At 35.9% G+C, this 24,165-nt stretch overlaps 1 long non-coding RNA gene across 2 annotated transcripts in view; it reads left to right on the top strand.

The window, feature by feature from the left end:
• LOC121137432 overlaps positions 1-24,165 on the top strand; it is a 50,528-nt gene that overhangs the window by 17,335 nt on the left and 9,028 nt on the right. For both annotated transcript variants that reach the window (XR_005874664.1, XR_005874658.1), the window contains exon 2: positions 23,930-24,099. This is a non-coding gene — a long non-coding RNA (uncharacterized LOC121137432). The remainder of the gene's footprint in view (positions 1-23,929; positions 24,100-24,165) is intronic.

Raw genomic sequence — 24,165 nt, 5'->3', positions numbered from 1 at the left:
AGGACATATTTATTTGATAATTGGTAAGACATGAATTTTTCTTTCTATATAAAGATAAATATTTAGAATGTAGTAAACATTTATGCTGGCTGATTAAAATGGTGGTTGTAAGTTGTCCTAAAAGATCCATGTCTTGACTAGCTCTGTGTAGTTCTCTATATTTCCAGGACCAGGTAAGATTAACCTATGTACCATTAGAAAAATTTTGGTCCAGTTTTCCTAATAAATATTGATGGAAAAATACTCAATAAAATACTCAAAAATAAATCTAAGATCATGTATCATGGCCAAGTAGGCTTCATCTCACACTGTCAATGTATTCCACCAAATAAACAAATTGAAGATAGAAAAAAATATGATAATGTCATTAAGTGTCATTGATAAAATTCAACACTCCTCCTTGATAAAAATATTAGAAAAATCAGGGCTCCAAGGAACATACGAAACATAATAAAGGCAATACACAACAAGACTATATCCAATATCAAATTGAATGGAGAGAAACATAAAGCAATTCCACTGAAAAATAAATAGGAGAATATATCAAAGGATAGAAAGATCTCCCATGCTCATGGATCAGTAGGATTACTATTGTAAACATTACTGTTTTAACAAAAACAATCCACAGTTTTATCACAACCCCATTAAAATCCCATTAAACTTATTTACAGATTTTTAAATAACAATATGCAACTTCATTTGGTAGAGCAAAGCAATCCAGTCTAATTAAAGAACTTCTGTTTAGATATTAAGTCCTACAAGATGTACAATGATAAAAACAGTATGGGATTCGCATGAAAACAGACAGGTGATCAGTGGAACCAAACCAAAGATCCAGATGTAAATCCACACAACAATGAATATCTGATTTTGAACAAAAAAGCCAAAATTACACAATGAGAAAACAAGAAAGCATCTTCCGCAGATGGTACTGATCTAACTGGATAGAAACATGCATAAGAATGCAAATAGATCCATATTTATCACCCTGCATCATACTCCAGTCCAAGTGGATCAAAGACATCAACATAAATCCAGAAGCACTAAACCCGATTGAAGAGAAAGTAAGAAATTGTTTTGAATGCATTAGCACAGGAAACTACTTCCTTAATAGAACACCAATAGCTCAGGCACTAAGCCTGACAATTATTAAATGGGACTTCAGGAAACTAAAAGGCTTTGTAAGGCCAAAGACACTGTGAATACAAAGCCTAAACACTGGGGGTTAAAAATCTTCACCAACCCCATTACTGAAAGAGGACTGATTTCTAAAGTATAGAAGAAACTCAATAAACTAGACAACAAAATCCAAAATAATCAAATTGAAAAACATGGTGCAGATCTAAACAGAGAATTTTCAATAGAAGAATCTCAAATGGCTGAGAAAAACTTAATTCAACAATGCAGTCATCAGGGAAATGAAAATCAAAATGGCTTTGAGATTCTACCTTATACCTGTCATAATAGCTAAGATCAAACACCCAGGTATCAGCCCATGCAGTAGAGAATGTGGAGCAAGGGGAAAACATCTCCATTGCTGGTAAACTGCAAACTTCTACAGGCATTTCAGAAATTAATATGGTGTTGGGTTTTTTTTTCTTCAGAAAATTGGGAATTGATCTACCCTAAGACCTAGATATAACTAACACTCTTGGGCATATACCCAAAGATGCTCAATCTTACCACAAGGACACTTGCTCAACTCTGTCTATAGCACTCTCATTTGTAATAGCCAGAATGTGAAAACAACCTAGATGTCCCTCTATTGGATAAAGAAAATAAGTTACATTGGCACAAAGTATATTACTCAAATGTTACAAACATGAAACTTGAAGGCAAACAGATGGAACTGATGGAAAAATATGGAGTGTGGAGACACTGATCCAGAAAGACAAACATGATTATATATTCACTCATAAGTGGATATTACTTATCAAGCAAAGGATAACCATGCTATAATCCACAGACCCAGAGAATCTGGGTAACAAGGAGGACTCAACAGGTAATATTCAGATCTCCCTGGGAAGGAGAAATAGAAGAGATTTCATGGATGGACTGAGGGTATATGGGTATAGGATGATGAGTGAAGCAGATGGGGAAGGAATGAAATGTGGAAGTACCAAAAGAGATGACAGAAAAGAGTGGGAATTTCAGGGGAAGGCAGAAACCTGGTTAAAGAGAGACTTCTACAAGTATGGCCCTAGCTAAGATTGCAAGTAATAGGGTATATGCAGCCTGAACTAGTCATCGACTTCCAGTAGAGGGACTGGTTCACCAACCCAGCCATATAGCCTTTTTCCCACATTCTGTCTTGACTATGGTATATGCTGGCAAGGCACAGATTGTGAAAGTAGCCAACCAATGACTGTTCCAGCTTGAGATCCATGCCAAAAGAGTGTGCCTACACCTGACACTTCTGGGAGTGCCAGGACTCAGAGGCTTGATGACACAGAAACCTAGAAATAAGACTGGAAAAAAGTCATTCTTATGACGTCTGGTGACATTCTGCTGTGCTCACACATTGGTGCCTACCCAAATTGTCGTTAGAGAGGCTTCATCTAGCAACTGTTGGAAATGTATGCAGAAACCCACAAGCAAACATTAGGTTCAGCTAGCTAAGAAGGATTCTAGTAGCACGAGCAGTCAGGGACATCACCAGAAAGCCCACAGATTTCGATTTACCTGAACTGTCATATATAATACCTGCATGTAACTGAACTGACCCCAGCTCTCTCTCTCCCTCTCTCTCTCTCTCTCTAATATCCATAGAATGTTTATTTCATTTTCCTGCTTTTTCTGCCAGGAGAATATAGAATAAGGGGAATAAGATTCAACAGCCTTGACTGGTCATGGTAGAAAAGTATACACATTCTCCTCTTTGCATATATAGTAACATACTCGATGTTTGACATTGGCAAATGATTTTTTTCTGTATTTACTGCTATGATTAGAAAGGTAACACAGAAAATAAAAGACCAGAGAAAGATACTGGGGTTCAAGCTGAGGGTGAGATAAACAAAACAGCCAGCCACTAGCCCTTTCTTCTACCTCAGACTGAAAGGGTTATCCAGGTAGCTCCATGAATCCTCAAACTGCAGTCATAGATGGCTGCATTTGCTCAGAGTGGTTGGGGACTAATCGTCTAATACTGATTTTGCTTCCTTTTTTTATATCTCTCAAATCCTGGTTTTAAAGGCTTGTGATCCAAACTCCTGAGATCACCTTACTGTGAGCTGTTTCACGTTGGCACTGGATCAATTTCATGTAGCTCAATGTGGTCTTGAACTAACAGAGATCCATCTGTTTGTGTCTTGAGTCCTGGGATTAAAGGGGTGTGCCACCACCACCTGGCTCTATGGCTTGCTAGTATGGCTGCTGGGATTAAAGGTGTGTATCACCATAGTTTGACTTCTATGAACTGTGCCTAGCTTTGCTTTCTTTACCCTCAGTTAAGCTTTAATAAATCATAAGGCTATATCACCATATGTATTTACTGCTATGGTTAGAAAAGTGTCATTTTTCTAGTCTTGCTTTCACTGGGTAATTTTTCAAAGAGCAGCTAACATTGCATATCTAAATACTCTCACTTGAGTGTTGTAAACCTCTATTTTATACACATTTGACTCATTTTCTGGTGGTTTGAGGGAAGATCTGGTATATTTTTATGTAAGAGTTTACTCTGGAACTACGCAGATTTCCAATATTTCCATTTCTTCTTGACATCAGGGCAGTGCTAATGTCATGACAGGAATCCAGAAAAGTTGGCTCTTTTGTACTTTGTAGAATAGTTAAAGTCGCTGTTATTGTGGGATTTGTATACCTAGGCGATAGGGAAACTATAAATGTTTGCAAATGTTTAGAAGCTTTCATTTTAGAAATATAACTTGATAAATATGAGAGTGAAGGTTTTTCCTTTATATTTTAAATGTTTCTTCATATTTCTTACTTGCATATGTTTTGCCAGAAAACCTGCTCTAATTCTGTCTTCTCACTTCATAAGAACATTTTCTTCCTACTTCTACATCTCCTTAATTTTGGTTTTCTGCAATTTATGATATTCGTTGGGTATTTTTATTCTAAAACGTCTTTTTGGTCTTCTGAGTTTTTCGTTTTTTTCTATCTTTTAATAAATTTTATTTAAATCGGAAATAATCTTATTTTGCATATCAATTCCAGTTTCCACTCCCTCCCATCCTCCTATGCCTCCCCACCGACACACCCATCCCATCCCCCATCTACTCCCCAGGGAGAATGAAGCAGTCCATGATGGATCACTAAAATCTGCCAAGTTATTTGGGCCAGAGCCTAGGCCCTCACCTGTGTACCTAGGCTAAGAGAGTATCCCTCCATCAGACATGGGCCCCCGAATTCCATTTGTGCGTTAGGGTTACATCCTGGTTCCACTGCCAGAAGTCCCATACACTTCCCAGTGCTGCTAGCTGACAACCACGTTCAGGAGCCCTTGATTGGTCTTATGTTGGTTTCCCAGGTGTCAGACTGGGGTCCATCAGATCACACTTTCTCAGGTCAGCTGTTTCTTGGGATTTTCCCAGCATGGTCTTGACCCCTTTGTTGGTCACTCCTCCCTCTCTGAAATTGGATTCCAGGAATTGAGCTCAGTGCTTAGCTGTGGATCTCTGCTTCTGCTTCCATCAGCTACTGGATGAAGGCTCTAGAATGGCAATTAAGGTAGACATCATTCTCATTAGAGGGGAAGGGCATTTAAGGTAGCCTCTCCACTATTGATTAGATTCTTAGTTGGTGTTGTCCTTGTATAGCTCTGTGCAATTCCCTAGTGCCAGCTTTCTCTTTAAACCTATAGTGGCTCCCTCTATTCATGTGACTCTTTCCTTGTTCTCTAATCCTCTCCACACTCAGTCTTCATGATCCCTCATGTTCTCCTCACCCTCTCTTCTCCCATCCTCTTTCTCCTGTCTCCATCCCCCTCCCCACATGCTCCCCATTTTTTCAAAGGCTGTTGTCTTTTCCACTTCACCAGGGGACCCTGTATGTCTCTCTTATGGTACTCCTTGTTTCTTTGCGCCTCTGGAGGTGTGGATTGCAGGCTGATAACCCTTTGCTCTATGTCTAATAACAATGTATGAGTGAGTACATACCATGTTTGTCTTTCTGTGACTGAGTTACCTCACTTAGGATGGCTTCTTCTAGTTCTCTTCATTTGCCTACAAATTTTGATATTCCATTTTTTCCCTCTAAATAGTACTCCAGTTTACAAATGAACCACATTTCCTATATCCATTTTTCAGTTGATGGGTATCTATGTTGCTTCCTGCTTCTGGCTATTACAAATAATGCTGCTATGAACATAGTTGAACATATGTCCTTGTTATATGAATGTGCATCTTTAGGTATATGCCTAAGAGTAGAATTGCTAGATCTTGAGGTAAACTGTCTCCCTTTTTCCAGAGAAATTGCCATATTTATTTCCAAAGTGACTGTACAAGTTTGTACTCCCACCAGCAATGGAGAAGCATTCCCATTTTTCCACATCCTCTCCAGCACAAACTGTCATTGGTGTTTTTGATTTTAGCCATTCTAAGGGGTATAAGATGGTATCTCAGAATTGTTTTATTTGCATTTCCCAGATGGATAAGTCTAAGGATATTGAGCAATTTCTTAAGTGTCTCACAGTCATTTTAGATTCCTCTATTGAGAATTTTCTGTTTAGTTCTGGGCCCCACTTTTAAATTGAATTATTTGGTGTTTTAGTGACTAGCTCTTTGTGTTCTTTATATATTTTGGAAATCAGTCCTCTTCCTTATGTGGGGCTCTTGAAGGTCTTTTCTGTTGACTGTTGTTTTGTCTTGTTGACTGTGTCTTTTGCCTTACAGAAGTTTCTCAGTTTGAGGAGGTCCCATTTATTAATTGTAAATCTCATTGTCTGTGATACTGGTGTTATGTTCAGGAATTGGTCTCCTTTCCAAATTCATTCAAGGGTCCCTCCCACTTTCTTTTCTAAGAGGCTAAGTGTGGCTGGATTTATGTTGAGATCTTTGATCAATTTGGACTTAAGTTTTTTTGCATGGCGATAGATATGCATCTATCTGTAGTCTTCTACATGCCAGTATCTAGTTATGCCAGCACCATCTGTTGAAGATGCTTCCTTTTTCCCATTGTATAGTTTTAGCTTCTTTGTCAAAGATCTGGTGTTCATAGGTGTTTGGGTTAATATCAGGGTCTTCAATTCAATTCCATTGTTCTACCAGTCTGTTTTGTGCCAATATCAAGCTGTTTTCATTACTATATCTCTATAGTACAGCTTGAAGTCTGGGATAGTGATGCCTCCTGAAGTTCCTTTATTGTATAGGGTTGTTATGGGTATCCTGAGACTTTTGTTTTTCCATATAAAGTTGAGCATTGCCCTTTCAAGGTCTGTGAAGAATTGTGCTGGATTTTGATAGGGATTTCATTGAATCTGTAGAATGCTTTTGGTAGGATTTCCATTTTTACTATGTTCATCCTACCTATCCAAGAGCATGGGAGATCTTTCCATTTTCTGGTGTCTTCTTTAAGTTCTTTCTTTAATGACTCAAAATTCTTTTCATACATGTCTATTACCAAACCGTTAGCATTACCCCCAAGATATTTTACGCTGTTTGTGGCAATTGTAAAGGGTGTTATTTCTCTGATTTCTTTCTCAGCCCTTTTATTGTGTATATACTGATTTTTTGAGTTAATTGTGTATCCTTCCCCTTTGCTGAAGGTGTTTGTCAGTTGTAGGAGTTCCCTGGTAGAATTCTTTTTTATGCTCTTTTGTCCCAGTTCAGTTTGGTATATTTTAATATATTTTGTAGCCATTCAAAAGTCTTCTTTCCTTCCATGTTATCTTTATCTAATTATATTAAAAGTATATGCATTTTTCTTATTTCATGAGTTTCAGGGTTCCTTATTCCCTGATATTGTACATACTGCTTTATTTCCTGTTAAGTTTCAGCAGTTTATATTGACCTTTCTTGATACTTGCTGATTCTTTCTTCAGCTTTGGATCCCACCAATGTAACTATCATTGACAAACCTAATCTGTACCACTTTGATTTCTCTCATCTCCTTGTGATTGTGTCCTAGAATTGTTGTATTAGTTCCCATATTTCATATTCAAATGTGTCTTAGTCCTCCCATCAATGTCCCTTTTTATCACTTTTTATTTGAAAAACAATCATTTTTCTTTTACATACCAATCCCAGTTATCCCTCCTCTTGCCCCCCCCACCTCCTTCCAACCTATACCATCCATTTCTCACAGATGGAAGGCTTCCTCTGGAAGTCAACAAGGGCTGGCACACCTCTTTGAGGTAGGATCAAGTCCCCGCCCCCATTATCTAGTCTAAGCAAAGTATCCCTCTGAGAAGAATGGGCTCTAAATGTCGGTTGAAGCCAGTGGTCCCACAAAATGCCAAAGCCAAACAGCTGTCACCCACATTCAGGGGTTCTAGGTTGGTCCCATGCAGGTTAATCCTATCTCACAACTCTTAATTAACAATTCACTAGTATTTTAAATGTTCTGCTCTTTGAAATATGAGAGAAAAACTTTCTGCACTTTATCAACTAATATTAGAATTTCTCGTTGTACTGTGCCTTTAAAATTGTGTCTTTTATAACCTTTGTCTTACTGCAGCTACCCTATTTTGGTTTACATGTGACTGTAATAGAATGCATCTGATAAAGCCTTTCTCCTTGTGTGATGGGGCCGGCAGGATCTGGTGGGTCAGAAACTCTGTCTTCAGTTGACTGATTTTTTTCCCTAGAGAGATTATAAACTTCGGTTCACAGAAGACATGACACCAACAGCAAATCAAGGGATGATTCTACTCAAGTCTGTCTTGGTCAGCTAGTAGTTTATTTGGTTTATTATAGAAACATAGTCTTCTTTTGTCACAAAGTTTATCAAAAAAATCATTTATTAATTTATAAAGTATAATCATGCTAGCTTTATTTCCAAAGAAGGCAATGCTAGCTATGGCCTTTGGAATTATCCCATCCTTGATTCCGAAGAGGGTGAGAAGCTGTCAGACCTGGTGGAATATTTGTAATCCTACATACTCAGGAATCTGAGGCAGGTGCATTACAGGTCACAGAATCTTCATTTGTGTTTTGTCACAACTTTGTTTGGGTTATAAAGTAAGAGTTGAGTGTGAACCAGACAATTTTCTCAGTACTGCTGAATAGAACCAGAAAAGTCAACTACAAGGCTATTGAAAATAGGATAAACAACAATGCAAGGAAGAAGGCTGAATTGTTTTCTTTGCGAGTATAAGTAGCTTCCTTACTCTTTTCTAAGCAAATGTTAAAGCTCATACTAGAAGGTCACCTCTAATGATTTCTTTGAAAAAAAGATTTACAATTGAAGCCAATATCCATTGAAAGGATTGAGTTGTGTTATACAATTTATACAAATGGGAATATATTAAAATTTTCTCAGTTATTTAACTATAGCACCTTTTGACTATTCAACATTAATACAAAGCTTTTGACAATACCTTTCAATGCTGAAAAGTAGTTTAAACAGTCACCTATCAATAGATATTTATTTGCATGTTTTCTTGCTCAGAAAAACCACAGAATACTATATTGATCTTTTATTCACTTTTGCACAAATTAAGTATTATGAAGTAAAAAACTCTTTTCAACATACTTCTACAAAGATTTCATATGTCCTTTTTGGTGAATAAAAGACAATGATTATATTAAAGGTATAAAATGCAGGTAAGAGATTTTTCTGTTAATAAGGTTTTTTATTGTTAGTAAGGATCTTAAAAAGCAAAAGCTAGAAATATGTCAAGAATATATTTCATAGGTAGAATGCCTTCCCACCACTCAACACCAAAACTGTAGAAGGGACAGAAAAACATAGAGAAATAGAACCCCCCATACACACACATGGGCATGGAGGAGACTCTGGTGGTTTGCAATACAAACTCACTTTGTTTGAGAAAAGCTCTATAATTGAACACTAGTTTGGTGGTTTCTGTTAGTAAGGATCTTAAAAAGCAAAAGCTAGAAATATGTCAAGAATATATTTCATAGGTAGAATGCCTTCCCACCACTCAACACCAAAACTGTAGAAGGGACAGAAAAACATAGAGAAATAGAACCCCCCATACACACACATGGGCATGGAGGAGACTCTGGTGGTTTGCAATACAAACTCACTTTGTTTGAGAAAAGCTCTATAATTGAACACTAGTTTGGTGGTTTCTGTTTTGGTTTTAAGGTCATCTTTCCATAAATTATAGCTAAAGTCAAGTGTCTACAAAATCATTTTTCTAAACATTGTCAATCTTGTAAAAGTATACTACGAAGATAAACAAAATTTTCAGGATGTGTTGGTGAACGGTGAAAGATAAAGACAGGTATATTTTTTTGAGTTATATCAAGTGGATTCCCAAAACCAGGCAATGCAATTGATATTGTCTGTGGTCAGGATATATAAACAGTAACTGTTAGGACATAAGATAAATGTTGATATTATGTCCTGTAGTGATCAAGTCATGTCTACCATATTTCATGACATCAATAACATAATAGGCACAAATGATGAGTAATGCCATGGTTAAAGTATTTGCAATGGTAACCTACAATAGTTTAGATTACGACACAACGCTCACAAATACAAACACATATACACACAAAAAATCCTCATGTACATAATTTTAAATAATTTTTACTTTTTCCAAAGGAAATGTTTTCTTTGTTTGGATGATTTTTATATTTTCTTTTTACAAATGCTTTGTGGGTGAGCAGCTAAACTTACCTAAATTATATGTATTTTCAGTATAACATATAGATTTGTTTCCATTCTCTCTGTTTTCTTTCAAAAGTGAATTTTCTTTCATTGATATGTTTTACAGTGTTGACAATGATTTCACATTTTGCCACAGCATGGTGAAATCTCTAAATATTTAGTAAGTCATAAATTAAATTAGTATGCTGCTGGGTTGTCAGAACATTGAGAACACCTGTATAGTCTATATTGTACCAGAAAGTTTTAACATAATTATATATATACTGCATATAGAGAAATCAAGTAAGTTACATTTAAATGAGATGATTAGTAAATCCTGGATAGCATTTATTGGAAAAATCAATTACTACAAATGTACAGCTTGGAGAATGCAAAAACAACATAAAGGAAAATATTGCAAAATATCCCTTGGACTAGGTAATGCTTTACCAAGTAAGTCCTTGCATGCAAACACAAGGACTAACATTTGGATTAGCATCCAAATAAATTCCTGTGTTTCAACGTGGTAAAGAGGGAATTCCCAGAGCAAATTAGTTAAGGAGTCTACTATAATCATCAAGTGACAGTTTCAAGTAAAAAAGATGCTATCTCAATAAATAAAGATGAAGTGAATGAGGAAGCCCTTCATCATCAACATACAGACACACTCATGTATATACATGCATATAACACATACACACATAAGCAAACACAAACACATCATCCTTGTCAAGATGACATTTTGTTGTATGAATATCAGTTGAACAACTTGACATGTATGTTTTTATGAACAACGTGGTTTTGATCTTCATTTAGAAAATGCATTAGTGCAACTTGTTAATGATTTGGAGAATAAATATTTTGTCTCTAATTAGAAAGGAAAAGGCAGCTATGCGTCTTACCTAGGGGCATTCTGCAAAAAAAATATCTCCTTGTGACTGACATTAATGGGGCTTGCACATGTGTATTTAGGAAGGGAAATATCCCTAATTAGTGTTTTCCTCACATATACTTCAACTCATATGGTTTCTTTGATGAGCTGTTTCAGCACCACAGTTTTAGAAATGTTTGCTGTAGAAAGAATGCATCATGAAAACATTTCTTCCTTTGCATTTAGCAAAAAACCCAATGTAATTTCATGCATAATTAGACCTTAAATGATACCACTAAAGTATATAGTGCAAAAAGGGAGCATAGGCACTGTTACTACATTGCTCTTTTCCTTAAAAGTCAAAGTTATGCTTCAAATAAAGTAAGAAATTAAATAAGTAGTCATCACCGAGTACAGACTGTGATTTGGATCCATTCTGTGAAATATGTAAAAGTTTTTTACCATCAAAAACTACGACATTGTGAATCTTAATTAGTTTTAAATCACTATTCAAAGACCCTATCAGAATTTTACTTATCAGGTAAATTTATAATGAATCACATGTTATTAAATTACAAGTTGCTATTGCTTTTGATTATATTAGTAATGTTATAGTACAATATTTTTGTTTGTTTGTTTGTTTGTTTTTACGAGACAGGGTTTCTCTGTATTGTTTAGGAGGCTATCGGTCCAGCCCGGCCTCGAACTCACAGAGATGTGCCTGCCTCTGCCTCCCGAGTGCTGGGATTAAAGGCGTGTGCCACCACCGCCCGGCTAGTACAATATTCTTAAACTTCACTATTTTCCAAACCTTTTTAAGTATTTAGATTTCAGTCATGAGGAAAGCATTAAACATCGTTATCCCTGAGAATATCTGAGACACACATTCTTCATACATGTGTGAAGAATGAAGTTTATTAGAGAGTTTTGTGTTCACCAACACTTTTCTCTTTCATCACTAATTCCCTGTGACACTGTGTTTTCATTTCATGACAACTCTCACTTTTACTGTGAGAATTTTCTCATTGTCTATGCACAGGGTTTCTTTCCAGTATGAATAACATCCTTCTAGGCATGTTTGCTTTTTACCCTGAAGTCTGACTCCTTTTCAGGGTGGGTACAGAAGCAGTTTAAACTGGAGATAGAAATGAGATTTATTACCTAATCTTAAAATAAGGACATTTTATTTGATCATAAAGATTGGTCTACTATTTCCATACAGATTTATAAATTAAGGTGTGGGCACAGAAGATACAGGTCTCCTTCAATGTTGCATGAAATAATATTTAGCCTTCAAGAGGAAGCAAAACACCAGATTTTTCCCCTGAGTTTCAGAAGAAATTCCACCAACAGTTTGATTACAGCACAGTAAGATCTATTCAGGATTTCCTATAACCAGAACTGAAAAGCTATAAGCTGCTGTTATTCATTTTACTAGCCTACCTAATGGTGATAGGAGTAACAGGAAATGAATACCATCCAATTTCAATTAATACTAGTGAATTACTACTAATTATATATGCAACAAATGAATAATTTTCTAAAGACCTGACAATAACTACAATAGACCTGCTTCTTCTCTTTTGTCTCTTCCTTCTGACCTAGGGAGAATTCCATGTTTGACTTCTTGCCTTCAGTTTGTCTTTATTCATCCCATATTGTTTTATATTTCCCTCAAATGTATTTTAAAAATACATTCATTTCATCTGCTTTGGGGCTCGTACATACATCAGAAACAGGTCTTAGTCTTCTTTACATAACACAACACAAAGGCCTCTAAAAAAACTCTCTAAGCCATTTTCCCTTCCTTATTATAAACTGTGATCCCTGTATCCAACAGTACTATGGAATCACCAAATAACGACCCAAGATTATAACGGCTTTTCCCTCAAATGTTTGGAAATTCTCAGTATATCTCTACCACTATTAAATTCTATTTCATTAATATTTAATAAATATTGTGTGTGTTGTGTGGTTAACAGGTACTCCTTTCAATGTTTTCTTGTCAATAATTTCCATCATTTCCTCTCAGTGTTGCTCTCTGATATGCTATTAGTTATTTCTCTATAATATGGATGAAGACATTGGAGTTAAGAAAATGAAATTAGCAACCCAAGTGTCACAGACAGACAATTAAAAATTGACTGTTCGTTTTACGTACATGTGACTAAACGCCATCTTCCCTTAATTGACAATACTGACTTTGTTCTGCTTCCTGGGTGCTAAGAGCTTCAAAATTTTGCCCTGTCATGCCTTTTCTGCTATGAGTGACTGGCATTGCTGAAGCTGGGCCAAAATAACTTAAAATGTTTTGGATTATATAATTGACTGTCCAGCCTTCAAACCAGGCAAGCCATCCTCTTGATTTCCTCCTCCCTCCTTTGACCTAAGTGACAACTAAGTTTGTTTAAAGTGATTAATAAATTTGAAACTTTAATTTACTAAATTTAAGTATTTAAATGCTTGATGCAGGATGCTCCAAGGGTGGTGGGGTTGGTCCTGCCTCAACTGAATATGCCAGGCTTAGTTGCCTCCCCATGGGAGCGCTTATCGTTTCCTTTTAGAGAAGTGGATGGGGGTAAGTTGGCGGGAGATAGAGGAGGAGGGAGGCAGAGGTGTGGTTGGTATGTAAAATGAACAATCTTGAAGTACATTAGTATTCTTTACAATTAAATGTGTCACCAATTGGTTAACCAATACCAAGTGGACAGTCCTGAAAACATAACAGAGTAGTATTATACAGGCTGAGCAGGTGAAATTTAGGAATATATATGTATATATGTATATATATATATGTATATGTATAAAATTGTACATATATGCATATAATAACAATTATTGTAAAAGAAAGCCAAGAATTTGAAAGACATCAGGAGGGGAATATGAGATGACTTTGTGTGAGAAACTAGAAAGGAGAAATGTTGTGCTTACATTATAATCTTGAAAAAAAAGTTTTGCAGAAAGATATATTGCTCATTTTCATATTTCTAATTTACTTCTCATATCCCCTCCAATATTATCTAAAAGTTGTTTCTTTTACTGATAACAGTGAAAGCCATGTCATCTTAATCTACCAAAACAACGTATTCATCAAAATCAGTGTTTTATAAAGAAGTGGGATCAAAATTATATTTGCAAACAGGGCTTCGAGTCCTGAGAAGATGGGTGTTACAAATCTGCCAGAAAATCGCAGCAAGAAAGTGTTCTTCTACTGTTGACATTTAAGGTCTATCACATAATTCCTTACTCGACAGGCAAGCTGAGTCTTGGTCCTATTAAGGCTTTCTGATTGAACGAAAGTCACATTCACATCTGAAGGATGACACCTCTACCAATATACATATTTTTATAAAAAGACAGTCTCACAAAAACACCCAAAATAGCATTTGATCACATATCTATTGTCCAAAGAAGACAAGATAAAATCAGATAGCACAAAAAGATTGCTTAAGTATCCACTTAGTATCTGCTTGTTTTTCAGTATGAAAGAAATAAATATTATGTAAAAATAAGAATCAGTTATGCTTATAAACATTGAGATATTGTACGACCCTTATGAACAAGTTAGACTCACCAATACAAGCACACATACACACATACACACACATACACAATACACATACACACACACATACACACACACACAGAGAAACAAACAGTTGCACATTAATGCACAGTCTCTCTCACACACACATACATAGTTACATATACCCTATGCATAATCATGTCATATTTAAGTATATTTTTAATACTGAGCTAAGTCATATTACCTAGGTTCTTAGTCAAAAACCAGCTAGGAATTATTGTGAATACATAATCTATATAGTTTATATAACATTTAAATTATTAGAAATTGAGATAAATAGAATGCCCTTCATAGTACAGGGAAAACTATATGATCAACTGAGAAAATTATGAGAACAGCGCAAGTTTCTCTAAAGAGGAAAAGAAGAAATTCTATACCACAGTGAACTCCCATCTCATGGCTACAACTTTATACATGTTAGAATTTTCAGTTTTCAGCCTTACAGTTTTCCTTGCATATTTCCTACTTGACATCCAAAAAAGAATGTGACAGACTTCCTTAATCTCTGCGTGTTTCTCTCTCTTTACTCTGTCCTAGAATGTGACTGCCTATGTGCAATATGTAGAGATATGAAACTCCATAAAAACCATTAGACTCTGGTGTCAGAATCATAACTTGACAGCATAATAGTAATCCACACCATGTGTTTACAGGGGTAAGAGAACAGACGCAGCAGAAGAAAATAACAACATTAAGAACTATAAGACAATTACCATTTAAAATCTAATTATCAACGTATTCTTCTAGCTCATCCTGACTGTTTGGCATTTTGTGTTACTCTGCTGGAGAATAATTGAATCCAACAGTAATGGTTTAGTTTCCCATGACACTGAAGAAGAAAAATAAGACAACAATAACAACAACAACAAAAAAAACCAAAAATGTGTAACTCAAAACATACCAGTATGATTTTGTCATCTAACATGAACTCTGGTATTAAATACTTAAGGGCTAATTTAGAATGTCAGAAAATCTTTCAGAAACCTAAGTACTCTTTGTCATTTTTGTTCCTGCCATTCTTAACATTTGGTATTTTTAAGCATATGATTGCAGCCCTGTAGCTGCTAAATTACCCCCTAGCTTCAGAAGCATTGTTGAAAAATGAGGTTAAAAAGATGTGGATATCAGTGCCAACGTTAAGAAACAAAGAATATGAAAGACTTCTCTTTTTTGAAATTTCATTGTATGAAGAATTTATTAGTGTTCCATTCTAGTAAGTGCAGTATTGTTTGTTATTAGGATGTGTGGGAATCTGGAAATTAATAACAAGCCCATGTGCCAAAGGCCTTGTCTTTTGCTTGGTTCAAGGGGCTGATGGTAGAGCTTTAAAAGTTTAAACCACTGGAGACAATCTTGGAAGGAGCTACACTGTCACCTTTCACTTTCACTTTTCAGAAGTCACAAGGGGAAAGGTTTTCTCCAAGAGACCACAACAGGCTGCCATGCAACAGGCTCCAAGGATGGGGGCAACGAAGTGTGGAGTGAAGCCAGGGACCAACACACGCTTGGCTCTATTAATTTCTTTGCCCGAGATACTTTGTTACAGAAATGGAAAGATAAATCACAAACTTTTCCAAGCTTGGAAGTCATTATAACTACTCAAACCAAGAAAATTAAAGTAAACACCAGGTGTTTGAAAAAAGAAACTACATAGTAATGGAATGCAGCTTCCTACTACAGACAAGGAATACACACTGAAAGATGGTAGCGCCGACATTCATGGGGTGAAGGGATCATAGAGCTGTGTGCAGTGAAAAGGGAGAAAGAAATGTTTTGGCCCGAGAAACAAAGATTTGGGGATCTAAGTGTGCCAACTTGAAAAGCTTGAGCCGTTTAGGAAGAGTCAGTTTCAGTTGAGGAAAATGCTTGCATCGGATTTCCCTCTAAGTATTGACACATTTTGGCTATGGATCGTTTCGAAAAGGGTCGAGCAAACTGGGGGTGGTTGCAACCCCTGTGTGATATTGGAATGTCTGAGAAAGAAAAGTGGGCAGACCATAGGAACCAAACCTGTAAGCGGCCTTTTTCTAAATCCTCCTCTTCTGCTTTTCCCTCTGGGTTCCTGACTTGAGTCCCTTTCCTGACTGGCCTTCATGAAAGAAGACAACCATATGCTGAAATTAACCCTTTTCTCCCCAGGTTGCTTCACTCGTTGTGTTTTAGCACAGCCATAGAAAGTAAACTAAAACACTGCAGAACTACTGAATGTTACAAATAACACTCAAAAATCGTTTGCAAGTATCTCCAAGACTCAACGAACCTAGTATATATTGTCAGCATAGCTGAGTGAAGGATATGTAGGCAGTATATTCACAATTAGAGGCAGAGAATAATGAATGTGTGCTGGGATGGTCGGTGAGCTTCCTTCAGTTATGTAGCCTAGGATCACAGCTAGAGGATGACAACTCTTACAAGCGCTGCCCTTCCCAACTCAGGTAACATCAAAATAATTGCATACAGGCATGCCTGGAGGCCCCTCTGTGAAACGACTGGTATCTGTACAGCTGACAGCGCTAAGTGCAATATCCACAGGCAGAGGCTGCAAGTTTTAGGAGTCTATTAGAACAGAAAGTGTGTAGGCAGACGAAAGTTGCCTGTATCAATTTCCTTCCATCAATTTCCTACCTGGTAGACATTGATCGTTTTAGATTATTTATAAATGTCTTCTCATATTTGCAGTTGAATTTCTCTCTGGGTTTTTCTCGGTAGTTTTGTATATTTTGATTATTTTGGTGTGTGTGTGTGTGTAGGAGGAGTTTGTTTTTTATTAATTTTTTTATATTCTGACTGTAGCTTCCCTTCCTTCCCTCCCACTATCTCCCTCAACGCCCCTCCAACACCTTTCAATGAATCCCTCCTCTGTGTTACCTTAGAAAGGGGCAGGCCACCCGTGGGCATCAGCAAAGCATGGCATTATCAATCTCTCTTAAGACCAAGCACACACATCCCCTTTTACTCAGGCTGAGCAAGGCAGTCCAGCATGAAAAATAAATTCCCTAGAACCTGCCAAAGGGAAAGCCTGTTCGCATTATCAGGAGTCCCACAAACAGACCAAGCCACACAACTGTCACATATGCAGAGGGCCTAGGACAGTCCCAGGCGGGCCCCGTTGTTGGCGGTTGAGATTCTGGGAGGTCCCATGAGCCAGGTTAGCCTTTCTGTGGGTTTTCTACTGTTGCTGAACCCACTCCTATCCATCCTTCCTCTTCTCAGAAGGACCCTCAGAGTTTCACCCAATGTGTTCATCGGGGATGGCCAGTTCAGTTCAGACTATCCATCCACGCACCACTATCAGGACTCTCAGCTGGGGCGATCCTTGAAGAGTTGTGGAAGTTTCCCTTACATTAAACCTCTACCACGCATAAAACAGCCCCTCTCCAGGCATCTTTCAACACTCCCCCTCTGTCCCCTCCCCAACCTGGTCTCTGAAGTCCCCATGTCCACAGCCTCCAGTCCAACCAAGTCATCTCTCTTTTCCCTTCCCTGGGAGATCCAGGAGTCCCCTCTTGCACTCTCCATATTACCTAGCCTCTCTGGATCTGTGGATTGTAGTAGCGTGGTTACCCTTTATTTTACTGTTGATATTCATTTATGATTGAGTACATACCATATTTATCTTAATACTAATTAAAATTTAAAACTGCAGGTCTTTCACTGAGGCATTCATCTACTTAAAAATCAATCAGGTTCTCTCTTTTTATAGTTTAATTTCATTAAAACAATTGCCCTATAACAACATTTATTTTAAACAGTTTTGTATTGCTACCTAGAATATTAGGTTACCAATCACCAACAATTGCAACAGTATATTCTAGTTCATGTTTAAGTAAATTATTATGTTGAAACATATGAATTTAGTCAATACATATTTATTCATTAGCAAATTCACCTGGTAATAGCATATATCCAAAAATACTTAAAAGGCAATATATGTAGGAAAAAGGGTTATTAAATCTGTATAGAAAATGGAGGAGAATATAATTCAATGTTTTTATAAAAAATTATTTTAAATATGTTAACAGTTTAACTTATAAATGACTACTTAATGAATTGATAAATGATAAAAGTATTTTATATTTTTATCAGTCAAATACAATTTTCAATGTTTGTTTCCAACTTTTCTTTTTTCACCCCCAAAATATAACATTTTATTTTACTTTACAGTTAAGAAGATTATGTGCATTTTGTAGTGTGTGTATGTGTGTGTGTGGGTGTGTGTATGATTATCATTCTTCACCAATTGTTCATTTTATTTTGAGAAAATGTATATTAGCCTGGACTTGCTGGTTATCTAACTGTCTTGAGATATAATTATTATATAATAGAATATATATTAGAGAATATAAAATATATCATATTACAGAATATTATATATGTGTACATAATATATATGTATAATACTGGAAGCACATATATCCTGATGGGTTTTTAAAATATTTTAAAATTATTAATTTTTAAATTTTTTACAAAGAGAAAAAAAGCTCATGAATTCCTTCTTTTGCTAGCAAAACAGGTTCATCATCCATTATATTTGAAATAATTAAGGACAAGTATCAATTCCAAACAGAATAAAGGAAGAGACCAAACACATAAACTCCAGGACCCTCTGCCAATAAGACTCACAGCTAATTTATTTAAGGAAAACATGTCCTTTGTATATAAACTTTGCTGGATGTCTTTTTAACCTTATTTTGCCTTCATAATATCAATACATTTATTCTTAATTATTGGTTTAATAAAAATATTTATCCCATTCTTCAATGGGGCTGTCCTAGATGTGTATTTATCTCTTTTTGAACCTGACGTAATCTAGAGTTATTTGGGAAGAGTAATCTCTTTGGGGAAGATTTCTCCATCCATTTTGCCCTCAGAAAAGTCTGAAGAGCATTTTCTTTAATTAACTGTCAATGTGTATAGGCCCTTCCCATGTTGGCTATCATGACAGGCAGGTGTTACTGCGTTCTTTAAGAGGATGAACTAATCAGGGCATTACAAACAGACCAGGAACCATGCTTACTTCATGGCTTCTATGTCCATGTTCTTGTTTCCAGGCTCCTGCCTTCTGTTTAGTCCCTGACATTCTTCGATGATGGACTGTGATGGTGGAGTTTGACAGACAATGAAACACATCTATTTTTTCCAGTGTTGCTTTTTCTCATGGTACATTTAATCATACCAATAGAAACTGAGATGATGGTGTTTTAGGCAATATTGCTTTTCTCTTCAGTTATGTCTTGAAAAGTTCCAGTCCTATTGTTTGGTTACTACTAGTCAGTGGTTGTCCTTTGAAGCAAAAAAATTATTTTAATCTACATTATTTTCATGATGACATGTTGTGTTTTCTGTTTTTAGCATTTACCTTTTTATTTCTTATGTCTCATATGACTTTATTTTGGCTTTGTGGTTGGATTTGTTTGCATATGACTGTGTCGGCATTTTAGTATTTATTTTAATTATTTTGAGTTATTTAATATATGAGTACTGTACTTACACAGTTTCTACCCTACCCTCCGTCTCTCCCATCACTCATGCATCCACCCAACTCCTCCTTACATACATGAACTCTTTTCTTTATTGTTGTTGTTGTTGGTGGTGGTGGTGATGTGTGTGTATGTGTGTGTTTGTGTGTGTGCGCGTGTGCGTGTGTGTGTGCATGTGTGGGTGTGTGTCTGTGTCTGTGGTGTGTCTGTGTGTGTATCTTTCTGAGTCCATTTGGTATTGTTTACGACTCTATGTGTTGAGGGACGAACACTTTGGATTGGATACCCTATCATAGAGCTCATTCTTAAAGAAAACTAGCTCTTCCAATCTGAGATGTCATTGATTATCTTTACCTCTTTATTGGGACCTGTTGAGATTTCTCTGGTCTATGTTAGCGTTTCAAATGATTTTGTCATTATGTAAGTCTTGCTTAGGTAGCCATATTCTTAATATATCATGGGTACAGCTTTTTTGTCATCTCTAGAAGATGCTATCTACCCACAGTAATCCTGGTACTTTGGCTCATAAATGTTGTGATGTCTCTTCTTCAATCTTTCTTGAGCTTTGTGTATAGGAGTTATATTGCAGATTTATTGATTTACTCTGGCCTTTCCATGACCACTTATTATCTACATCCTCAAAAATGTGTGTATCTTAATAGTCTTCATCTCTTGCAAAATGAAGCTTACTTGAAAATTGATGAGAGTTACTCTTATCTGTGGACATAGTAGTAACTTTATAATATAGTTATAAATAATGTAAGGATATTGACAGTAGTGGATTCACTTCTCAAAACTTTTCATTTTCAAGCCATAAATAGTTATATAGTAGTACCAAGAATAAATACACCTTTTTTTTAGAACTTAGTTTTAATTAGAAGGCTATTTGTTGCTACCATAACAAAAATGTCACTGTCTTAGTTAGGGCTTTTGTTGTTGTGAATTTATACCATTGTCTTGGCAATTCTTAAATGGCTAAGTTTTATATGTTACAAATTGTAGAAATATTGGGGAATTTAAATCCAGCATCTCCAATGTTCACAGGAGCACTTTCCCATGTGTGTCTGTTAATAAGATACTGTAAGAGCTTGGTTATTACATTATGATCAAAACTGTTTTACTAATCACTTATTCTTTGTAAAATTCCTTCCCTTTGCTTTGGGGTAGAATTTTCCTACCTTCATTTTAAATTTCAAATGTCACTGTCCTCAAAGTATTATACTAAATGGTGGATTCAGACTTCTCAAGCACTCAAACTTAATATTTTATCTCCTCTCCACTTGATAGAATAAAATGTCCCTTTGCAACAAAGGTTCAATTTGAAAACTTAAATATTCAAAATTACTGAATCTTTGAAAAACATAAACTTAGGTTGTGGATAATAGTGGTATGTACAGTATTGAATTAATGATATAAAAAATTAAATCTACTCTGAATTGTTCAATAGAAAGATTCTTTCACCATATTCTAAAATGTGAAGCTAGAATCATGCATGTGTTATAATAACAAACTGACAGTGTTCAAAGCAAACAGATTTCATAATAATATGAAGGTTAATTGTGCACACAATTATGTCAGCAATAAGTTTTTGATTAAATTAGTTCTTATGAATTTGCCAAGTCATTATGAATCATTAAATCTCAGGCACTTTTGCAAATCTATCATTACTAGCATCTTTTTTCTTTTCTTTTCTATGTTTAATTTTATGCGTTAGTTTTAATTGTCATGAAATGTATATAAATGTAACATCATAGTGGGACACGAAATGAGGTAATGTGTATGAAAGCAATATGTAATTAAATCCAAATTAGACGATTTATTTGTTTTATGAATAACAGACAGATCTAATATTTTAAGCAATAATCATTTTGATCAAAATGAATAAAACATGCTTAGAAATACTTTTGATCACTTGCTTCAGCTGAGGCTCTGCAATGATGAAAATGCTAGTCACTTTGCTCAACAAATTAAAAGTTCTCTCACAGTGTAATTTTAAAACTATGTAAGTCTAAAGCTCATAAGTTATTTTACTCCTCCTATTCAGATAATCACTGTCATAGTTCTGCAAATAACTTTTAAATGAGGCACTCAGAGGCATAACACTTTGCAAATCAACAGCATCTTGAATTTTAACTTGATGATATGCTGGTGTTAAGGAAAGTCAGTTTAGGGAAATCAATTACTTCTATGGTCATCTTTGAAATTTTTATTTTTGCATGTCCCCCAAACAATGGGAAATAAATATCTCCTGGCATGCTGAATTCATCAGAAAATGATTGCATGGATCTGAACAATTTTCTCAGGGCATAAAAGCAAATACTCCACAAGACCTGTGTCAAGCAGCAATGGAAAGGTTTGAGCAAGGCTCTGTGTGCCCGTGACCCGGCTTTGAAGGAGTATAGACAAGCCTGTCACAAAAGCCTGCCTAACCTCCATACAGAAACAGTGAGTCACATGTCACTGAGAGCCCCAATAAGGAAGACAGCCTCAAAGACTACCAACATTCTGTTCCAGCCTCTGTATGCATGAGTGATGGAGGCCCATAAAAATGGCTTTTTTCATCTTGTCTTAAGGTCTGATAGTTCAAAAATATCCTTTCTTTTCCAAGGTTAGACTCATAAGACCTTAAGGTCTAAGGCATAGCTACTGTAGGATATTTGGTCTAAGGTGTGGATGTCTTATCTTAACAAGAGACACAATCCGAGGTTTGGGTACTTTTAACTCTCAAGGCCAGATAACAGGAGATTTAGTCTAAGGCATGCTTACCAAATCTTTGGAGAATCAAGGAAGAAAATCTGTTTCTTCCTATTACTTTGATAAAGAAATGTTTTGCCATTCTCCCCTTGTTGGTTGGGGTATTTAAGAATGCTGAGGAATAAACTTGACACCGTCAGTATTCTCTGGGTTGCTCTTCTGACACTATTCTGTGTCTCTAGCTTTTCCTTAGCATATTTCCCTGCCATTTCTCAATCCATACACCCCCTCTCAAGCACAAACATGAGCTACAACATCCACATGTTTGCAACACACAGCATGTACTCATTTACACACATGCACCTGCACACACGCATGTGTGCACATGGGTGCATGCATGCACACACACACACACAGAGAACATGATACTTTTAATATAAAATTTTACACAATAGCTTCAAAAGTGGTCTTACATTTTATTAATCAAATTAATATATATAATACCCCACAATACTTAATACTACTGTATAATCTAACCCAGATTGGAGGAAACCAGTACATTTCTTTCTGAACCAAAAGTGTAAATTCAGGAAAATCTTATATAAGTCACAGAATCGACTCATATGACATCATAAAATTTTACAATGAACAGTGCCACATATGATTTATAACTAAAAGCTGTAAGAGCATAAAAATCTGTCACAGATACTTTGGACTAGGTGATATTAAAACATATTTCCCACTGTAACTGTAATTCCAGAAATGAAATCATACCTGCCAGTCAGATGGGGTTTTGGGGCATTTGGAAGTTGAGAGTAAAGATCGATTGTCTCGTTTGTGACAGCTATGAATTTTTTGAAGAGGTGAACAAAGTTCTTGTGGCTGTAATGTTATGGTCATTCTGTTGTACCTTGGACCAATAGATAGATGCATAATTCCAACATTTTTTATATTGAGTTATATAAAAATAACCATACAAATCTTATTAATCAAACAATTTACATTAGACAAGAGCAAACTTTGATTTTATATCAATATTTTAAAATATTTTATAATTTGTAATTTTATAATAGTGAGGAAAATCCAACTGAGTATTCATCATGAACTGATGAAGGCATACACATTTACATGTAAATATGTTTAAAAATCATTTTTAAGAGGACATTTATGAAATTAGGATAGATATCCCCTTTAAAGAAACTGTACACATTATCATTCAGAAATCAGTAATAAGCATAACCAAAATGTGGTCATTTTGGTCAGATTAATGACCAGTAGCACTGCCGTACAGAAACTAAAGATTACACAAACTCTTTAAATGTTGTAGGACAAGATGAATGAAGGTGTGATCAACAGGGATAGAGCTCTTCTAGGAATATATTTGAAGAACAGTTTATGGTTGATTGGTCAAACATCTACATCATAGTCAATCTATAAAAGATGTCCGTAACTAGCAGTGAAGGGAAAGGTTTTTCAAACTGTGATATACAGACCCACGAAAAGTTTATGTTTACAAACAGCATGATGCTTTTCATCAAGATGCTGCTTCCTACACAGATCTCCTCACTGATCACCACAGAACACATGAGAGGGTGGTGGAAACTCTGCTTTGGTGAAATATTACTTATTCAGATTATAAGTGCACCAGGATGGAATTAAAAGTGAATTAGGAACTACGACCTAAGACCTAATAAGACTGTGACAACAAGGACCTCTGTAGTCAGCTGGTAAGTGATATATTGTTATAATGACTGTGCAACTTGATTTATTTTACTGTTTTAAAATACCCTGAC

Source organism: Mesocricetus auratus, unplaced genomic scaffold (genome assembly GCF_017639785.1).
Source record: "Mesocricetus auratus isolate SY011 unplaced genomic scaffold, BCM_Maur_2.0 Super-Scaffold_2245, whole genome shotgun sequence".
Lineage (NCBI taxonomy): Eukaryota > Metazoa > Chordata > Mammalia > Rodentia > Cricetidae > Mesocricetus > Mesocricetus auratus.
The sequence above is the reverse complement of the archived record's forward strand: the minus strand, read 5'-3'. Positions and strand labels throughout refer to the sequence as shown.